The 21468-nt window shown below is 49.3% G+C and overlaps 1 protein-coding gene across 3 annotated transcripts in view; it reads left to right on the top strand.

The window, feature by feature from the left end:
- The first annotated feature begins 1524 nt into the window (after nucleotides 1–1524).
- The window catches only part of sema4c (sema domain, immunoglobulin domain (Ig), transmembrane domain (TM) and short cytoplasmic domain, (semaphorin) 4C), a 68308-nt gene continuing 48364 nt past the window's right edge, over nucleotides 1525–21468 (top strand). For 2 of the 3 annotated variants that reach the window (XM_029161480.3, XM_029161479.3), the window contains exon 1: nucleotides 1525–2069. The gene's annotated coding sequence lies outside the window, so the exon portion shown is untranslated. Of the gene's footprint in view, nucleotides 2070–8924; nucleotides 8983–21468 lie in introns of all 3 variants that reach the window. The other variant, XM_029161481.3, reaches the window with a different exon arrangement.

The raw sequence follows: 21468 nt of genomic DNA, 5'->3' as shown, positions 1-21468 counted from the left end.
AATCCCGAATTATGCATGTTGTTTTGCTGTTTGCTAATGATTATTGCTCTGCTGCACCCTCATAATAATCACATTAAATCCCCAGCAATTCGGAATCGATAAACGTTTAACTGAGTGTAGATGTTTCCACTGAAACACTGGGATGCAGCCCCGCGGGGAAACCTCTGCACCAGGAAAACAAACTGATCTGTTTTTATGTGATCTCACTATTTTATTGGATAACAGTTTATTGTGCTTTAGAGTAAGTCCCCTGCTTCCACAAGTCTATTGTTGCTATATTGTAAGTTATTAAAGGAGCACTCCACTAATTCCACACAAGGTCGCTTTCCCAGTCAAGGATAATGAATCCGTCTGTGAACGTGGCTGTGGAAGGTTGCCTGTGGCAGGCAGCAGCTCCGAACATCTGAAAATGAAGGTGGGAAATGTTGTAGAGCTTTGAACATATATTAGGAATAAAAGTCAATATTTTAGTCTCAGTTTTTCTGGTTTTATTTCTTTTCCTTTTTTAAGGCTCACTTGTTGGACAATAGCCCTTAAAGGCATCGTATCCGGCAGGAGCAGCGTGCTTAGACTGTTGCCTTACTTCTGGAAGTGACTGCGCAGTGACTTTAGTTCAACAGTAGAGCAGCCAACGACCTCAGGGAGTTTATTGGCTTGTCCTGTTCTCCTCAGGCAGGATGATGAAACTATTCTTCAATAACAGGGCAGAACTTGCAAAATATGGCCCTTTACTTTGCTAATGGGAAATAATGTCCAGTGTTCATGTTGAAAAAACCCCTTATGTTTTAAAACCCATGCATTGAAATGTTTCTATGAAAGCATCAATTATCTTCTTAAAGTTTCGTAAAACTGCAGTGAAACACTTCTTCATCTATGAATATGCAAATGCAAATTATTTTAATATTCAAGTGCTGGAAAGAGACATTTTCCTACTTCAGTGAAACGTCCATTCCTCGTGTCCACTGAGAATTCATAAAATGTTTTAGGAAAATCCTTTTTTTAATAGTAAAGGCAGGAGCCTTGATAAATAGCAGCGCTAATGAGGGAGGACAGCCTCAATTTTTTTATGCTCCTCTAACCATTAGATCACCAATGCAAATCACTGCACTGATGTTGTAAAAGACTTGTTGTTGGCACTGGCACAAAGTCAGGTTCTCATGTGGAGCCGCCTTACTGCCACTTCAGCAGAGCGCAATGGAGCTTGACCCAGCTCTCCCAGTATAACAAGAGTCTGCGTAACAGACCGACCATTGTGTGTTTCAGGTCAGACCACAGGTTGAGCAGCACTTTGCTAAAACAGACCTTCGCTCTCCACACAACGACGCGCTCTCGATCACAAGCGGCGGCGTAATGGCTGCTGGGGGCCCGGCTCGCGTGCGCCGGGGGCCCCTGGTAGCAGGGGCTAATGAGGGGAGAACTGTTTTGGAGCCTCTTTTTGAAATCCTCCCAGGTCCCGCTGCGATGCGTACTGCAGAAGCAGGCTGGGGGCGCACACGCGCCGCAGCGCCGCGCACCACGCGCACGCACATCATTTCCAGCGGAGATTGGCACAGAGACGCAGCGCCGCGACCGCTCCGATACGTCCGTTTGAAGAAGGACTGCTCCAACTTCTGCGCATAGAGACAAAGGGGCGGATGGGTCCATCTGGCTCGTCCCAGATAGAGGATTACATTCACGCGTTCTTTCCTTTTTTTCCTCTTTCTTTCCTCCTCCTCCTGTGGTTTCGTGTTACAAAGCCTTGGGAGGGAGTTGCGCTGAGAGCCAGTTCCTCTGTGTAGAAACTGAATGACAGGATCATATGGCTTCATTTGCCTTTTAGTCCAAACATTTGAGGAAAAAAAGAGGAAAACAGCGGGGGAGGAGACGCGAACCGCGGGCGAATTCATCCGAAATTAACGAGGATGTGGAATAATCGACAAGTCGAAATCTGAAACAAATCCGAGATAACGGAGGAGGAACGGCGAGAAGGGGGAGAACAGGATACTGGATTTGTCGTCAGAGAGAGAGACGGCGAGGAAAGCGCAGGACGCGTCGCCTGTAATCGTCCCCGCCATCACCGTAATAACACGGTAAGTTTGGAGCCGTCATTTATCGCCACGGTGGCCGCGGTGCCGCGAGGAGGCTGGACTAAAAGTGGGCGATGGGGGAGCGGCGGCGGCGGCGGCGGGGAGACTCCGGGGCTCCAACTGTTGCCACGGAGCCCCCGCTTCTCTCCTGGAAACGAGACGCGCCGAGACGCGGACGCGTTTTGCGGGCAGAACCGTCGGGGCTCCGCGTGATGCAACTTTATCCGCCGCTCCGCGCGGAGTAAACGCGGCGCACTGCGGTCGCCAGCAGTTGGACGGGGATCAATCCCGGGCACTCGCCGTGGTCTTTGTCGCCAGCGTTCGCCGCGCTGCCCCCCGAAATTACGGCGAGTTGCGCCGCGTCGCACGTTCAAGGCGCTCCGGCGCTCGAGCCACAATCACCGGGTGGGTCGGAATAAAAGCCGCTCCGCGTGAGATCCGCCCGCGTCATCACCGCGCCTGGAGCGTGCGCTGCCCTGTAATGAACTTTTCTGCGCCTTTCGTTGGGTCGACGGTGTTTTGCGTCCTCTGTGGCATCGGACCGACCCCCATCAACAGCATAAGTTACTCTGGGGTGACTGCTGGCAACAAAGCGGGGGGACAGAGTTGGCCTTTTAACCAGACGTGAACTGTCCCAGAGTCGAACACATGTTCTCAGAGCAACGACATATCGTTTTCATGCAGCTGCTTTAGATTGCACGGACTGGAGCGCTCACCCACTTCCATTACCATAAAAGCAACGAGTCCCTCCACGTCAAACTTGCTCAGCTGATACTCGGAAACTAAGCTCTTATGGTGACTGTAATCCACTGGCTTGAGATATTACTTTGGAGTGCTTCGCCTCCTTATTCCCCCTCCTGGCTTTTTTTCTTGCCTTAATAAAATAAGTATTAGCTTCAGTTGACTGATTATTGTAATTACTGAGGAGGAGGGTGTAGGAGGGCAGGCGTCCACACTGGTCAGCCAGGCTTTTTGTAAGGAGGTGGTGTCAGGAGGAGACCTGGGGCCGATCTGCCTCTTTATGCCCACTACTTTCTGTTTTACAAGCTGGATGGTGGCTGCCAGTTAAGTGACAGACTCAGGGCTGTGGGTGAAGTTAGCCCAGTCATGTTACGGCCGTGTGGGATGGAGAATGACTTCACTGTGTGCGCCTGTTGTTCAAGGATCCACTTCCTGCTGTGATAGTGGTGGTTTTAACCCGTAAACTTCGCTGTAAGATGTAAGAAGTCGGCCTCTGATACGGCACGGTACTGTGTGTGCGCGCCAGTGTGTGTCACTGTGTCATTGGCGGAGATTAATGGAAATACTACGGCGGCACAGTTCTACTGTATGTTCACGCTGAGCTGCAGGTTGACATTTGCAGTGCAGGGGGGGATGGAGCGGCGGATAATCCCGCTGCAAATTCACATTACTCACCTTTTTAATTTGTGAAATCAAGCCCGCGCAGCCTTCAAAACACACAATCCCCAGAGTAGATTAGACAAGATTACGAGGAGAAATGTCTGAAAACCAATTCGGTTGTTTGAAGGACTCATGCTGACATCTGCATTATTTCTAGGCTGGTTTAGAAAAAAAAAGCCTTGAAAATCCAGCCTTATCCAGGGCAGTTGAAACAAAAGCATGCACACGCACACACACACACACACACACACACACACACACACACACACACACACACACACACACACACACACACACACACACACACACACACACACACACACACTGCAGCCCTCTGGCCCCAGATGTTAATGCCTCCATTGAGAGAGCCACAGGACTCCTGCAGCCTCGATCTCTTCATTGTCGGACAGACAATGGACTCCACATCCTGACTGCCAGCCTCCTTCCCATCTTCCCTCACACAGTCCTCCCTGCTCCGCTCCACGCGTCACGCAGGCAGTCAGGCAGACAAAGAACCACATGCATCATGCATATAGTACATGCAACCACACGTGCTCTCACACCCGACTGTGCTAAACTTTCATCTGTCATGGACTGTATGCCACATGGGTCCCCGTGTCCCCTTCTGCTGCTAATGAATCTGTCAGTGATGTTCTGCGTAGTTTTTTCTACATTTCCCTACAAGCCAAGCTGACGCCTACAAACACGTCTTAATCCTCAGGTTTAAACTGGAAAAAAAGGTGCGTTTTGGATTTTCTGTTTTAGCGTCCAAAATGACAAATCATTTATGGAAATAGTGGCAGATTCATTTTCTGATGACTTGATTACGTCAGCTGTTCCTACCTCTGTCAGTGCCAGTGTGTGCCTTTGCCTGGCGTGATATATGTGTGTGTGTGTGTGTGTGTATACTGCATGTGACATAAACTGTGTGGTTTGACACCAAAGGGCCAACACAGCGTCATAGTCGTTACATTGTCACTGCACCAGATGTCTCCTGTCTGCTCCGTGTGTGTGTGTGTGTGTGTGTGTGTGTGTGTGTGTTTAATTGTCGTCACTGTGTCACATGTATCACATCAATGCAACACATCCCGTAGCCCACATGGTGAGCAGCTGAATGCACAGTAAACTCCTGTGATAAGGGGATGATTTGGGATTATGTAACTCAAATGATTCACGTTGAGGAACGCACATGTCGACCAGTGAGCCTGTGTTCACGCAGGCTGTGCTGTTGCCTTACGCGTATGGATCCAAATTTACTGACGGTGAAGCTGTAGGAGAGTTTTGTTCTTGTTTATATCTTCTGCTGAGCAACAGCTGATGTGCCAGGTTCCATAATATGATTCAGATTTCCTAAGCAGGCCATACATCCCACCCGTTATTTAATTTCCTCCGTCACTGGGCTGTATCTGTAGTTGACATCTCCAATCATGTCCTTTATGTTCTAATCCATGAGCAGGAGCACCTTGGCTCAATGTGTGTGTGTGTGTGTGTGTGTGTGTGTGGCAGACCAGATGCAAGGTCTGGAGAGCAGAAGCAGATGGGTCGAGTTTGTGTGTGTGTGTGTGTGTGTGTGTGTGTGTGTGTGTGTGTGTGTGTGTGTGTGTGTGTGTGTGTGTGTGTGTGTGTGTGTGTGTGTGTGTGTGTGTGTGTGGAGCAGCAGGAGGCACGGCTGGGCTGGACAGGCTGATGTTTAGAGAAAAAGGAAGGGAAGAGGAGTGTTTACAAGAACATGATGGTAAATGGGCTTCGCTGGGGAGCAGGGTCACACAGATACAAACCTTATGCCTCCATGCTTTCAGTCTGCAGGAGTCTTCATTATGGCTGGTTGATTATCAGGAACGCAGCGCTCTGCAGAGACGGTTGCGTGCGCGTGTGCGTTTGTTTGAGAGAAGTTGCGATATGTGCACAGCTGCAGCCTGAGAATGACACAGTGACACCAGGATGTCAAGTGCGATTCACTGACTCATCCTCGCACACAAACAAACACATGGCTTCATTTCATTTACAGGTTTCGCCAGATTGAAAATCATGAACTTTGTGCTTTCTTTAACTACATGTTGCGTCTCATCCTTTTTTTTCCGTGGCGATACGCTCTTATTTGTCCGGGTGTCGGGGCCTTTCTCAACCTTTCTGTCTTTCCGCCATCTGCTGTTTTTGCAACGCGTTATCTGTAGCGCAGGAACAGCAGCCTCCGTTTCTCGTCTGTCTCAAGTCTTTTCTTTGTGCTGTAAATTGATTCGGGGGGCGGAATCTGAGAAGTCTCTTCAAACTCAAACACAGGGAAACGCTGCAGGTTGTGCACAACACAAAGAAAGTAGGTTACGGCACGAAAAAAACGGAGAGACGCGTCGACGGGGACGAGACAATATCAAGTCCTGCCGCGTGCGCGCATTTGAACTGGGATGACAGGTTTTAAATGGGACAAACCCCTAAGCGTTTTGCTCACTGTCCTGATGAGCGTGTGACGGTGGCGCTAACAGCTCACCTGGCTGCAGCTTGCATTGATATGATTACGGTGGTCGATGAGGTCGACTCAGCACATGATTAACTGTTATTCTGGTAAATGGAGCCATTAAATAATAGCTGCTTCCTACAAGTAGACTGTGGTCATTCGTGTTTTGCTACTAATGCTCATGTTCATCCCATTTTGTTTTTTCTAAGAAATATACTTACATACTACTTCTGGGTATTGAAGCCACCCATTGATGATGTCATTTTCATCAGGCCTCTCTAGGGTCCACACATACAGACACTGCATCCTTCCTAGGCATCTGCATGAGTTAAAGCTTGTGTGAGTCAGCAGCATGAGCCTGGGACTGTCAAAGGGAAAGGTTCAATTATGAATTGGCCCTAATGAATTTATACAGTCCATCTATTAGCCTAACCCCTTTTAAGTGTCGGGGGGATGGAGTCGGTACCAGCCGTCGCTGAGTGAGACCATTTCAGGTTTAGCATCACTGCAGCGGAGCGCCACCTGTGAAGCTACGCAGTGCACATAGATAATGATCCTAATCAAACAGGCTTCATTCACATAGATTCTGTTCTAAAGGGACGTTTCTGCACGTGCACGCACACCGAGCCCCCTGCACGCGCCGCAGCCCGCTCTCCGAGGCCCAGAGGCCCGTCGAGGAGCGTCCGTCAACCGCTGGGGCCGGATCCAGAGGGCTTTGGCAGCAGTGGGTGATTGCACTTGTTCCGAGACGAGAAGCTTTTGCTCCTCTGAAACGTCGCCTTCCCTTTGAGCTGCCTCTCTCTCACCCACTTACACACGCACGCAGTTTTCATTCCCGCTTCCTCTCTCTCATTCGTCTCGGCTCAAGTCGAGCTGCATAATGAGGTCATTTTTGCATTGCCAAAGTGGAAGCTCTTACCCCTTCTATACTGTAGCTCGGCTTTAATTGAACAGGCGAGTGCGTATTCAGCTTATTGTGAGTGAAAACTATAGAATGGAGCAAAGCAGAATAATCTTTTTGGTGGCTGTGATATTAGTGCCAGCAGCCCTAAATGCCCCGGGAGCAGCCAATATGGATCTTTCTATCTTTCTCAATCCAGTCAAATGAAATGAAGCCTTATTGGCATTATTGTCACAAATTAACATTATTGCAAAAAATGCAATATTTTGAGACAATAGAAGACAAGGCAGTAATAAATATTTGTCACTCCCTATGAATGATGCAGACCCCCTACGGGGCAATCAATAAATAAATAAGCCTGGAGGGGGGAGAAGTGTTTCCAGGAAAGTCAGAGTGGTGGAAAAACCAATATGGTGCACATTGACTTTCCTGAAGGCACAACAGTAGAGTAAGAAGAACCGGATGCAGCAAATTTATCTCATTCTCTATTAAGGTTTTGTTTATCAAAGCTTTGCATTCGGACCTATCATTTCCACAGTCGCTCTGATCAATGTAATAGTAAAAATGTCAGTGTGCAGCGGCGAGAGCCATCGCCCAAATCTAATGACTGTTGTCTGTAGCAGATGAACAAATAGAGAGTGATCCATATCTCCCCACTATTAAATGGGCTTGTGCTCTCCTCCACAACAACAAAGTCTCCGGTGGCGCGGCTGTGGGTGGCTCCGGTCCCCTGCATTATTTATGAGCGGCAGCGTGGAGGTGGAGGACAGCCCTGACCTGCTTGTTTGCTGCTCGCTGGCCACTCGGCCATCTGCTCCCCGCCGGCCTCGTCCCCGCTCGCTCCCCAGCGCCGTCCATGCTTCTGCCTTCGTTATGCAAAGCGGGTCGCGCGGGGGTCCAAAGGGTTAAAACGATTTTGGATTCGAGGCGGCGCAGGGTTCGCGTTTATATGAAGCCATGACGACGGATATTGTCACAAAAAGTTGGACATTAAACTTTAAGCGCCGAGTGACTGTGATGGAGGCAGCTGGTGGCCATCATGCACATGAAAAATTAAAGAGCAGCTTCTGTGATTTCCAACTTGGCGACTTTAGGTTTAAGGAGTGACTCAGTGGGAACGAGCCGCTCGGAGCGACGGTGCAGATGGAGCCTCGCACCATCTACTGCATTTACCCACATGTATTCCACAAAGAAGCACCAGCACCTGTCTGCTTGAGGCTCACTCAGTCAAACTGGCTGCCGCATCCAGCTGAGAAGTAGCCTCACACCTGCTAAACTCAGGTAAACAGCGCCCGGCTGCAGTGACACATGTGGGCCTTTGATTAGCCTCCTCATCTGTCAGCGAGAAAGTCGACAAACGCAATCTTTAAAACATGTAGAGCTACAAGTGCATTAGTTCAGCGTTTCCATTTCGTCCAGTAGTGAAGTTTTAGAAGTGCTTTGTTACCTTTGCACTCATTGAAGTTGGCTTGTTTCCTCATTGGCTTTAAATCTGAGATCAATCTTCTCAGTCGCTGCTGGAACATTGTTATGTCCCAGACTATTGAACGGACTGCAGTGATGTCACACCTGGATCGTTTAGGATAGAACATCTACGTGTGTGCATCACTATCCAGCTATGTATACGATGTTACCAGACCAATGGATCTACAGACAGACTCCAGGAGCGAAGTGCTTGTTGTTGTTGTGACATTCTGCCTGTTTTCTCGTCACACAGCCGCTCTTTCCTTTTTCTTGGACCTGTCCGTTGGGAGTGACTGTAATATGTTCAGCCATGAAGCCAACTGGGTTCCGGAGACGCCGCATGAGGCTCTTAGCGTGTTTCTTCCGGGGCCCTCGACACGCCGGTTCATCAACCGCTTGTTGTTGTGTTTGTTCCGACTCAGCAGATGTTTTCCGGCTGGGCTGTCGTGTACAGGGGGCGCCGGAATTGTTGGGCTTTTTTGTTATTCTGGTTTTAGTGACACGTCAAAGCTGTTTTGGACCCGGTGTGAGCGTGGAGGTTTCCCATTGTTAGCAGTCAGTGGCGGACTCTGCTGCGTGTGTGTTTGCTGCCACAGTGCGTGCCTGTGCTTATTCAGCGCTCCCTCCTTGCTGTTCGCAGGCATTGTTTCCTGGATGGTGGATGCAAATGCGTGCGGCCTAGCAGCAAAAAGATAACGGTAAGAAAAAGACAACAACAACAAAAAAAAAACACTGGCTCGTGGGCTGAATGCGTGGAATTGTGTGCAATAATGTGTGCGAACAATGATGCAGATAAATGGGGGGGGGGGGGGGGGGGGGGGTCAGTGCAGAGGAGAGGAGGCCCCAACCTCCTCTCTCCTGTGCTAACCAGAGCAGGGTAGTTTGTTTTTATGGCAGCCTTTTTTTGGCATTGTTCTGGTCCGGTGGAGCTTGCCCTCCCTGCCGTGGGACTGGCCGTTAGTGGGCAGGAAGTGCCGGGAGCACATACACACACACACACACACACACACACACACACACACACACATACACACACCCGTACAGCCTCTCCCATGCTATCGCCCCACACTTACACATAAAGTTCTGAGAAGACAATAAAAAGTGGCCCTGCAGCTCTCGGCCTGGTAAATGCAGCGTATTCAGGAAGGAGCTGGAGCCGGGCTAATGGCCTCTCTCCAGGGTAGGCACTACGGAGGGGCCCGTGCAGGCTTATCAGGAGGAGGGGGGGGTGCTGCTCTCTGAGGGCTCTGTGCAGCTAGTGTGTGGGAGTAGTTAAGCTTTCACAGCGGCTCGGAAACTGCGAGCTGCCCTGCGTACTTCCTGCGCTGCTTTGTCTACTGTTATCGTGGTCTGTAGAAAAATCAAAGTGAGCCATTAGCTCATTCTAAATGAAAATATGGATGTTTACCCAGTGTAGCACCTCTAATTGGAAATCCAAAGTTAACTCAGCGCTGCACTTCCTAATGGATACCAGCCCTATCTAGTTTTACTAGGGGGTCAATGGTGCCCCATGATTGTTGAGAAATCAATGTTAGACCTGTGTAGATTTTTATTATTAAGCAAGAAATAGGAGTTTCGGAATCACAGGGCTCCTCTGGCAAGTGTGAAAACGATGTCAGACAAGGTGAGAAACGGCGTTTAAATATCTCCACAGCTGAGGAGTATTTCTTCGCCTTAATTGGAAATGTCTCAGTTAAGCTCCTGCGTGATTTGTTGGAAATTATTTTAAAGTGCAGTGAAGAGGAGTGAGATGTCGTGCCCCCCCGACTGACTAATCAGATTTTGCCTCATGTATCCCAGTGGGACGACTCCGGCGTGATCCCAGCCCATGAGTCACTGCTCCTTCGCCTCATCCGCAGCACGGGACGAACGGGTACGGCTGTTAACTCCGCCGCGGTCCCAGGGGATTTGTTAAACGCGGGCCTTTTTCATGCCTTCGAACGGGAACTTGATCCAGGTGGGACGTTATGATGCGCAGATCCCCCAGTCCGGCCCCCTGTTTCTGCTGATGATGCCATCTCCCACCCAGACGCCTGCTTTTCTGTATCGCCCGTGACAGACGCAAAGGGCTGCTGCAGACAATCCGCTCGGTGTAATGGCGTATCGATTAGAGCGGCACAGCTACGTATTAGCTCCTGGTAGACACAGCATTGTATACCAAGTACCAGGAGCTACGACGCCATGGTTCCACACGGTGTCTGCCTGCTCACGGTTGGCGCGCTAGCCATTGTCGGACAACTCGTTAGGTTTCAGTGGTCGCTTTTAATAAAAACAAATGTTTTTTGGTCACCTTAGACACAGATTTTTAGACTTTTATTTTGAAATCCACCCAAAGCCTAGCAGAAAGCGCTAGAAGTCAGCGCATGAAGCTTTTACATACTGTAGTGCTGGTTCTCCACAGGTGGCTCAGTAGATAGTAAAAGTTAAATGCTCCACTAAGAAGTACCTCTACAGTTTTATCGTGGATTTATAGTCGTGTGTTTCTACAGAGAGCATTCACGTAGTGTCCACAGATACCAATCACATTTAAAGCACTTTAATGGAAAACCTACACTCTCAGCATCTTCTTGAGCTTTTTTTTTTTCAAGTATAAACCCAGCTTTGCCCCTTCTTCTCCAGGGCTTCTCCTCCAACATCTGGATTTCTGCAACTCCTTTAAATTTCCTTCAAGCAAGGCTGAGGGTTATTAAAGGTAGCTCTGGTTAGCATTATTAGCTTCACCTTGAGCCCTCAAGTAGCCTCCGCTCTCAGCCCAGCTGTATCAGCAGCTGCAGCTATAATAGACCTGTTGTTTAGGTGTCGGCCGGCCTTGTGCGGTGGGAAAGGAGGGGGGGCAGAGAGAAACAGAGTCTGTGTCTGGCCCCTAACCCTCCCCTATCCTGCTGCAGACTAACCTTTGACCCCCCGACTGGCTCCACTTCCCCCATCGCTGCTCACCGCATCATGTCTGACTCTCAGTAGAGGGATGGAAAGCGGGAAAAACAAGGAGCAAAGCGCTGGGATGCTCTGACAGACAGATGATAAAAAAAGCAGGAGAAAGACAGTTAGGGGAGAGTACAAGGGCTAAAAAATAGAAGAAATACATGGGTTGCCAGATTTGGTCAGCACCTAGAGAGAGAGCGAGAGAAGCTGGAGAAGGAGAACGAAGCCAGCGTTCAGACAACAGCCCTGAGGAACCGAGATAAGAGCCGACCAGCAGTCAACAATTACACCATCAATTTCCAACCCGGCTTTCACCTTCTTTCCTCACGCTCTCTTTCAATCTTTCTCATCTTTCGCTTCGTGGCTCTCGCTCCTGTTTTTTTCCGCTCTTCAGTTTCCACTGCTGTGCTCCCCGTGATCTTCTGTAATGGACCTCTCCACCAGCCACCTGCCACACACACACACATACACACACACACACACACACACACACACACACACACACACACACACACACACACACACACACACACACACACACACACACACACAGGTATGATCTGTTTAGCATGGCGAACAGATCCACAGAGAATTTCAATAAGCTTTGCAGTTATATAATATTTCACTAATATGAGTCAGCTACATACAACCTGTAAACATAGTCTAAGTTAAAAATAACTACAAACTCTAAGATTGTCTGTACATTGTAACTGGCGCACACAGACCTGTGGCATATGGAACCATTTACCTCAGTGTTTTTTTTTTCTCGTACCTATTAGGCAAAGTCTTTTTTAGGAACACCGGGGAGGAGAGAGTGGAGAAAGGCAAACTCTTTATTATGTTTTTTCTTTTTTTGCCTGAGGTTAGACCATCCACGTAGAACCCGTACACCCCCGCACACGCAGGGAAACATGGCAAATGTGCACACATGCACACACTCTCAGCCCCCTCTAGGGCTTCTATATGTCCAAAATCAATAGCATGCTTCTTTAAGACAGTCTGAAAACTAATGAAAAGAGACAATGGGGGAGTGAGGGAGGCATGCTGATAAACCCCACCAGCATCCTGGATGGACGGACGGACGGACGGACGGACAGACGGACTGACGGACGGGCGGGCGGGCGGGTGGATGGACGGACAGACGAAGTACGAAACAAAGAGAAATGTCAAATTGAAGCATCTTTGTTAAATTGCCCTACCTGTTTAAAATTCACTCACCGTCCACCCTCCATCCATCCTACACGCTCATATCTGTACTGCTGAATAGCTGATGTGTATACTAGGATTAAATTCCTCAAATTTGTCTTTTACTCCCAGTGGGAGAAGGCCGTGCTTTTAATTAATTGATTTTAAAATGAAGTTAGTGTGTGTGTGTGTGTGTGTGTGTGTGTGTGTGTGTGTGTGTGTGTGTGTGTGTGTGTGTCATGATTCATGTTACGTGTCACATCCTGTTTTATTTTGTTAACTTCCTGTCACGCTCCGGTTCTCATCATCCACACCTGTTGCTAATTAGTAATCAGCACCTGTACTTAACCTCCACCTCTCACCCACACCAGTCGCCAGATTGTTAGTTCATGTACTCTTTCCAGCATTCCGTAGTAGCCATTCGTGTTTTGACCGTGACCGCCTCGACCATTGATTCTTGCCTGAACCCTGTTGATCCTGCAACCTGTGAAAGACCTGTGCCTGATAATCTGACCGTGAGTTTTTGCCTGATCCTTGTCTGTACTGTCGCCAAGTCTGCTCGTGTACCGAACCCTGCCTGGACCTTGATTCCGAGATTGCCTGCTCCTTTGTATATTGCCTACTGGAACGTACTGTGTTTGACCTGGACTGCCTGACTCTGATTCACCGAATAAACCTGCACTTAATCACATCTGTGTTTCTGCGCCGTGCATGTGGGTCCGACACCTGCCCAAGCCTGACAGTGTGTGTGTGTGTGTGTGTGTGTCTTCAGCGACGCCACTGCACAGCATAGCGCTGAGGCTAAATCAGAAGTGTAAGACGACTGTTTCAGTTTTTACGAGGTGCCGTCAACACGGCCTCTAACACAAAGCAAAACTTGTTAGGATTAATTAAAGAAACTGGATATAAATGTTCAAAAGCATGGTTATTGGAGCCCGTAGTCAGATTTGTTAGCTTTGGATGGAGGTAAAGCTTCCTGGCTGCTGACTGTACAGCGGTATTCATCTTTCTCGCTGCATAATACAGAAATGTGAAACTAATCTTTTAAGAAATTAGCATAAGCAGTGAAAGAAGCAGTGCGGCCCGTCGGTGTTTACGTCCTGTGTGAAATAAAGTAAATCTAATTTTCTGCTAAAGCAGCTAATTGACAGTGGACTGTAGGTTTACATAGCAACACGCTGTTCCAGGCTTGGGAACACGTTGTTTACACGCTTTACGAAGTTCCTACGTTATAATAACAGACGCACCGCCGGGTTTTGTCAAAGACACGTAACACATGCAGTCGGTGCTGTGGGATTAGCGGCGCTGTGAGCAGATACAGAGCTGACAAAAAGGCGCTGAGCTCTGATGATAAACGGTAATCGGATGCTACACGAAAAAGGCTTCCCTCAGCGTAATTACACGCCTCTGCGTCTCCTCACCCAAACGCCTCGCCTGCGCAGCCCGGCTTCTTTCCCAGACCCTCAGCCGGGCTGCGCTTCCTCTTTAAGGGGTCAGTGTTGGACCTAAAGCTGCAACCAAAACAACTGTTACATTAGGAAGAAGCTGCAATCAGCCTAAGTAGTATTTATTGTGTCCTTATGGCATTTTCGCCATGCTGCTCAATGAAAGTACAGGAACTTTGGGAAGAACAGCAGCTGGATGAGTGCCTCCTCTTCAACCTATTGGGATTAAACGCCACTATTATAAAATTATAGGCAGCCAAGTCACAGCCACTTAAGTGTGCATGTGAAAAATGGTTTATAATCATCATCAGTCTGAGCCCGTTGCTGTGCGTGTGGTCCACTCTTCTCCTCTTTGAGCTTCGAGGACACGGAGCTGTTGAACACGCTCACTAGAGCCGCCGTCGCTATTGCAGCACATTGTCTCCGCACTCGCAGCCTGTGATGATTGTGTCAGTCATGTGCAGGCCGCTTTGTGCGTCGCAGCACTGGTGGCGGCGCGGCTGCAGGCTGTCAGGCCCACACTGGCTGTTACAGTGTGTGTGTGTGTGTGTGTGTGTGTGTGTGTGTGTGTGTGTGTGTGTGTGTGTGTGTGTGTGTGTGTGTGTGTGTGTGTGTGTGTGTGTGTGTGTGTGTGTGTGTGTGTGTGTGTGTGTGTGTGTCTCTGCTTTAAAGTCTGTGGTTCTTTGTGTCTGTACTGGTGTGAGCGAGTGTGTGCAGCTCTTCAGAATGTTTGTGTGTCAGTGTGTGTGAGGGTGTGCCTTTGTCTGAGTGCTTTGTGTCTGTATCTCCTGTTGTCTATTAATTATATATATCTACTCAGTGTGTGTGTGTGTGTGTGTGTTATCACAGTTTTATGACAGATAGATCTCCCGCTAGACTTTAATAACAACATTTACTAGGATCTCTGCTGGGTTTCTGAGCTGGAAGATTATGATGTGTGTACATGCACACACACAGACACACACACTGACAAAACCGACACGCAAAGGGTTGGAAAAGAGAAGGTGTGTGTGTGTGTGTGTGTGTGTGTGTGTGTGTGTGTGTGTGTGTGTGTGTGTGTGTGTGTGTGTGTGTGTGTGTGTGTGGTGGGGGGGGGCAGCTTTGCTAAATCAACAAACACATGCGCTGTGGCGTTCTGACACACTCGCGGACGCGCTGTTCTCACATATTCCTGTTCTGTCGTACATACTGCGTCACACCTCCCACACACACACACACACACACACACACACACACACACACACACACACACACACACACACACACACACACACACGCAGTTTAGGATGGACATGAAGCTACTTACAGTTTTGGCCTGCAGGATGTGTGTATAACACGCCGTGTGACTTACCTCACACTCATCATGTTCCAAATGTTACCAAGTTCTGAAGACATGAACGCATGTATCTCTCACTGTGAGAGTCGGTGTATGTGTCTGAGTTTGTGCTGTGGGTTTGCTGATCTCCTGGTTCCAGCTGGTTGATTAATCAATCCTTTGTCATTTATTTAAATAAAGACGCCTCACAGGTAGACAGATCGATCCTTCTGTTGTAATCATTGTGACATAATTATGGTGACGTGTGTGTTTGGTGCAGAGGGGGAGGCTACACAGGATCCGCTGAGCGTGCATGTTTTCAGTAAAACACAGAGGTTCTGTGTTTCGATGACTCTCAGAGGTGCAGTGTGTTGTCCCTTCAGTCATTGCGCTAAGCTAAGCACGCTCCGGTTTCATATGCAGCACCAATATGTGCAATAAAGCTTCAAAGAGGAGCATCGGAGCGGAGACACTGAAGAGGAGCCCGAGTCGAAGGAAAAGGTAAAAGGAGGCCGCAATGAAAGAAAGGACGGAGAAAATCCACACAGAGAGAACGGGAGCCCGAGAAGTGGCCTGAGATGATGAAAGGGAGAGAGGGAGACACCGGCGCGATGCGCACGGGAACAGGAAGGCAGCGGAGACTGCAGATGAAAAAGACGGAGACAGACAGTGTGATTGTTGTCGCCAGCCGCTGTGTGACTTATGCTCAGTGACCACAGGCCTCCTCTGCACTTCATTTATTGTCAGTCTTTATTTGATTTCTTTGTAGTGCTGCACCCCCCCCCCCCCCTCCCTGTTTGCCACCCAGACACCCTGCCGCTTTTGTTTTTCCATTGCAGCGACAAAATGGCCTAGTTCTCTCCTCTAACCTTGACTTAAAGGGCCAGAGAGCGGTTTCTTACTCTTCGATGCTCTTTAGAAAAGTTGTAGCTTCGAGGCTTTGTTTTTAATCTAAGCTACATGATGAGGTTACCTTGGGGTCTGTTTTTACAATTAGGGAATTGAATAAACGTCTCAGTAGGTGTCCTCATTTTCTTATGATGTGATGCTAAAATGCAAAATGTCTAGAATTTGACACCTTCCTCTTAAAGACTCTCATCTGGATTTAAGCTGCGCTGTGTCCAAGCAGCCTGCCCACTGCACATGTGCAGATGCGGCTTCCTTTCACGATGCCACAGACATTTTACCATTGCAAATTGACTGCTGAGCTTTTGATTCGAGGGCTGACAGAATGTGTCAGCTATTTTCGGAGGCAGGTTTGTTTATGTTGATGTTATTCGAAATGGTCTGCAATTTGTGACAGACGATGTAAAGTTGAGAGCGCTTTTTGAGCGATGAAGCTGCGTTTGATGACAGTCGCTCTGAATGAATTACAGGTGCTAAAAGCTGATCTTTATGTCTCCGTGAGGATCATTTCAAGTTGATTTTATTGATGCTCCATATTTGATGTAGAGTCACGATGCTTCTATGCAAACTGCCCACCTTAAGGACTTTCTTTTCTTCGGCACCTAAGCAGCGTTTTTTACTCAGACAGGAATAAACTGCACCAAATCCGAGCTGCTCCTTCTCATTTTTCTGGTCCTGCGTCTAATTGCATCACATTTAGCAGAAACGCTGCAGCTTCGTTGCACAAACGCCAACCTCTCCCTTCCCCGATCCTGGGGGAAATGGACTTACGAGGCCAGACTTCCTGCTCACGCTGAGAAGCGGCATAGTCTTTAACACAGTTTCCTCATCGTCCATTATCGCACCATTGATTCCAGTTAGACTCACGTTGGAAATGGATGGAGTGTAAGTGAGCTGAGGGTCTGAGTGGAGAGCCTCATCCAGCCTCTGCTGCGCCAACTAGTTTAAAGTACATCAATTGGCTGGACGCCCGCTGTGATCTCACGGCGAGGTGATATAATCCTCCTTGGTCACGGTGTCTGGGCTGTGGGTTGTTTACCAGAGCAGTGAGCTGTACGCCGAGGCCTCGCTTCATTTCTACTTTTCAACAGTCCTCGGGTTTACGTCTAAATATACATGCGAGCACGAGGCTCATCAGCAAATATAGTCCCCTTCAAGAGTCGCCGTCCCTCGTGAAGAGGGACTCACACAGCGAGCGCAGTGTGCTGGAAAGCCCCCGGGGCGCCCGCGGTCTGAGCCGTAAACTCCTGGCGCTCAGACTCGAGTGGCGACGCTCGCGCTCGTGCCCCGAGCGTCTCCGCAGCTTCCGAGAAAGCGGCTTCGCGGAGTTGGAGGGAGACGGTTTTATTTAACTAACTGTTAAGCGCAGCCTCGTCGGAGTGAGACCCAGCAGCTGTTCTGCGTTTACTGAGACGCGTCACGTGTTCTGCTCCCGAGCTGCCTTCGCTTTATTGGAGAAGTCATTATTTATCTCGCTGACTCACACATGATGTATTGTATAACTACTCTAGCTAAATTTAACTGTGTTTTAACGATGGATTCATGTTATAGCCTGACACTCTTGTTTTGCGCTTCCAAAATGATAATTCGGCATATTGTCGGTTTGTTTTGTCGGTTTGAGCGTCTGATTTGGATGCTTGGACGTACATTTCATGAGAATCCCAAACTTACTGGAGGGATTAAACATGGATAGATGCGTCTGTCAGCCCCATTAACAAGAGCCCCGTTTTCACAAGGAACACCAGCTTGTGAGCAGAAGAAGATCCACCTGCCGTTTCTTGCTCAAGGGCACTCCAGCGTGCCACATGGCTCCGGCACTGCAGTTATTTCAGGTCAGGCCCCAATGTTCCATCACCAGCCCTCCAGAGCACAGCTAGAGTCTCCTTCTCCAAGAGCAAATATTACCCACAAATCCTGAGAGGTAAACATCCATAAGCAGATAAATGAAAGCCAACAGACAAGCACAAATAAACGTCCATGTAATCTCTCCCTCACACACACATCAACAAACATTCTTAGGCTTTGAAGCAAATTTTAGCTCCACTTCTGGCCCCCACACACGCACACGCACACTCACCACACACCTGTCCTCCTCCCTTAGGCGCGTCTCGCAGAGAACCATCCCTCTCCTTTCCTGTCAGTGGGAACAAATGAGCCGGGGCATGTTTCTTAGTGTGTGTCTGAGCATGTGTGCAGGGGAAGCTTCCTGTCTGTCTGGCCTTCCTCTCTGTTGCTTACCCCAAAACGCACGCACACACACACACACACGCACACACACACACACACACACACACACACACACACACACACACACACACACACACACACACACACCTGCTTCGCACAGTTACCCTCTGACAGATCACTGACATGCTGTCTCTAGGCCACCACTTACTGTGTGTGTGTGTGTGTGGGTGTGTGTGTGTGTGTGTGTGTGTGTGTGTGTGTGTGTGTGTGTGTGTGTGTGTGTGTGTGTGTGTGTGTGTGTGAGAGTGGTTACAGACCAGCTCCCCACTGTTTCAGTCTGGCAATTGCCATTTCTCAAGGAGCTAAGGAAGGGAGGGAGTGTGGAGAAAGGATGGAGAGAGGGCAGGGTCCTTGATGTGAGTGTGTTTGTTGTCAGAGGGTATATTAATAAAGATGACCTCAGCTAGAGTTGCTCACAGGGTGTGTATGTGTGTGTGTGTGTGTGTACAGTATGTGTTTGTATGCATGTGTGTGTATTTGTAGCAGCTTTGCTTCCTTTCTCCTCGCTATGTGATGCCTTGGTTTAGTCAAATAATTATGATTTTGAGGAAAGATTGCATATTAAGATATTCATATTCCATTTTTTTGCCTCTTGTCTTCCGTCAGTTCGTGGCCACAGTCTGAAGCGTGGACTCGCCAGCGTGTGTGGGTGTAATCGGGATAATCCTTCTTGATATAATTCCTTTGTGTCTCAGTGTCCGTGGATGTGATTATGTGCTTCATTATGTGGGGCTGAGTCCACAGTGTGCATGTCTGCAGACGTCAGTCACCTGCTGGGTGCATTAGAGTGAACAGATGTCCTTGCACAAACGGAAAGATGAGTGATTTCCTTCAAAGCGCTGGGCAGCCCGCGTGTCAACACCGGGACTGTCCGTCTCTGTCAGCGAAGCAGTCAGTTCACTCAAACGCTGCTATTTCCTCTCCTCTGCAGCGCGAGCAGGCGGAGCCTCCACCGGTTGTTAGACTAGACCATGTCAGACGTGATACATGGAGCAGCCCCCATGGAGCCAAAACACCCAGGACCACCACAGAGCCCCCCACCATTAGTCACCTGCAGGTGCTCAGGCCTCTGTGTGTGTTGCTGCAGGACCTTTATGTTGTGTTACGCCTCCTAATGGTTTCCCGTGAATGACCCGACTCTCCCTCCGAAGCGTTTTTTCAATACGACGTCAGACGAAAACTGTCCCATCAGCATTCATCAGCGCGGCGAGAGGCTGTGGAGCTGAGATCATGTGTTGATCTCATTTGTCTCACCGTCTCGCCCCCCGCGGACCGGAGCGGGAGCCGGAGTGGGACGACCCAGCCAGGCGGCGCGTCCGCGGGGCTTTGAAGTTGCCATGGTGTGAGAGGTGTGCGACAGCCGCCCCCTCTCTGGCAGAGGCCATTAGAGGCAGGGTCCTCCTGCAGGAGAGCCACATAATGAGATAATGCACAGGGCTCGCACTGTTAGAGCCACCTACACACACACACACACACACGCACGCAGCCACATGTGCACATGCGCCGCTCCACAAGCACACAAACTCCGGTGGGAATAACGATGTGCCGCATGTATAGACTCAGACGCAGCCATGGGAGCAGATGCACGAATTGATCCGCATTCACATATATTACTCTTTAGCCTTCGTCTCTGTCAATAATCCCCCGATGGGGCAGAGTTCCCTGGCTATTTGCTATTGCAGCTGCAGCTCCATCCCTCAGCCGTCTACATTTTGTTGGACAGGCTGCAGCAGCAGTGAGAGGAAAGCTAATGAAAGAGGACATCCCTGCCTCTGGTTATTCCACAGGAGAAGACGAAGAAGAAAAATCACACTCTCTCTTTGGTTTTGAATGAGGCTATGAAATCAGAGGGTGGGCAGAGGCTGGCTGGTGAACGGGTTCAGCGCCACCGCATGTGTAAGGGTCCAGGGCGCTGCAGGGGTGCTGCGGTACCGTGTGTCGGTAGAATCACCAGGACGTGAGCTGTGAAATCATGAAGATGTCGACCTGCGGGCTGAGCAGCAAAGCGACGTACATGCGTTTGCTGATGATGACAAAGGCGAGTTCATTAAAGCGTCACCGCTGGAATCAGCCGGGTTGATGTGACAGGGCTGCACACAATCAGCCAAAGGAGCAGAGCCGTAAAATATGAACGTGACATGTTATAGATGGCGCATTTGACGCCTGGATGAATAGCACGTCGCGTGTAGAACAGAAAAGCTCCTCTGCGTGGATGGAAAGGTTGGGACCTGGCACCAGCTGTGGGACAAACAGCCACGGGCAGTGACATCACGGTGTTGGTTTTATTCCTCCCTGAGACAAACATTGGGATAAACCTCCGCTCTGCGCTGGGTGTGACTGGGAAAAGGCCAGTTCGAATCCAGTGCTCTCGCATCACATCCTCCCACTTGTGTAAACGGTCCCGCACGCATGCTCAGACCTCGGAGCGCGTGCACTCGCCCCGCTCCTCTCAGACACTGTTATACTAATAGAGGTGAAGTGTTTCTCTCAGGGGGCGATTTAATCGCTGTAAACCTTCTAAACAGGTGAGGTCCTGTGGAATGTGCGCCTGTGGTATAAAGCCAGTGTGTGTGTGTGTGTGTGTGTTAGGAGAAATCAGCCAATGCGAGCGTTTGTCTTTCTCCGGGTGTTTCTTCATCAGTTTAGCTCACGCACCAGGTGCTGCTCAGTATTTCGTGTCCACTGCGGCTCCCGTGTGTTCTGGCACAGCAAGAATAATAATCACGGCGCCTCGGCCCGATCCCGTATCATTTGCCAAAAGCGCCAACACAGGCTCTTTGCTTCACACAGGAAACGGGTGGATGATAGCAGAAAGGTCCCACTCCACCGAAGAAACAATCTAAATCACAGTCTCTTTATCTGTCAACACCTCCGATTGCGGGGGATTTCTTTGTCACGGCGCGGCGGCGATGGACTTGAAACCGAGCGCTGCCGTTCGCTGGGAGCCGCGGTCAATGAATTCACAGCGAGCGCGGCGCGCGCGGGCTTTGATAGCATCTGTGCTGTGGGCTGCAATTACAAGTTCGGGGCCGGCAAAGGTGATTTTCTCTGTTACTGGAATGTTAAAAGCGAAAGGGAACATGATGACAACATGTTTTCCATCCACCTTAACAGCAGGTGCAACTACTGAGTTTTCTCATAATAGGAGACGTCTATTGATTATG

Source organism: Betta splendens, chromosome 9 (assembly GCF_900634795.4).
Source record: "Betta splendens chromosome 9, fBetSpl5.4, whole genome shotgun sequence".
NCBI classification, from domain to species: domain Eukaryota; kingdom Metazoa; phylum Chordata; class Actinopteri; order Anabantiformes; family Osphronemidae; genus Betta; species Betta splendens.
The sequence above is the reverse complement of the archived record's forward strand: the minus strand, read 5'-3'. Positions and strand labels throughout refer to the sequence as shown.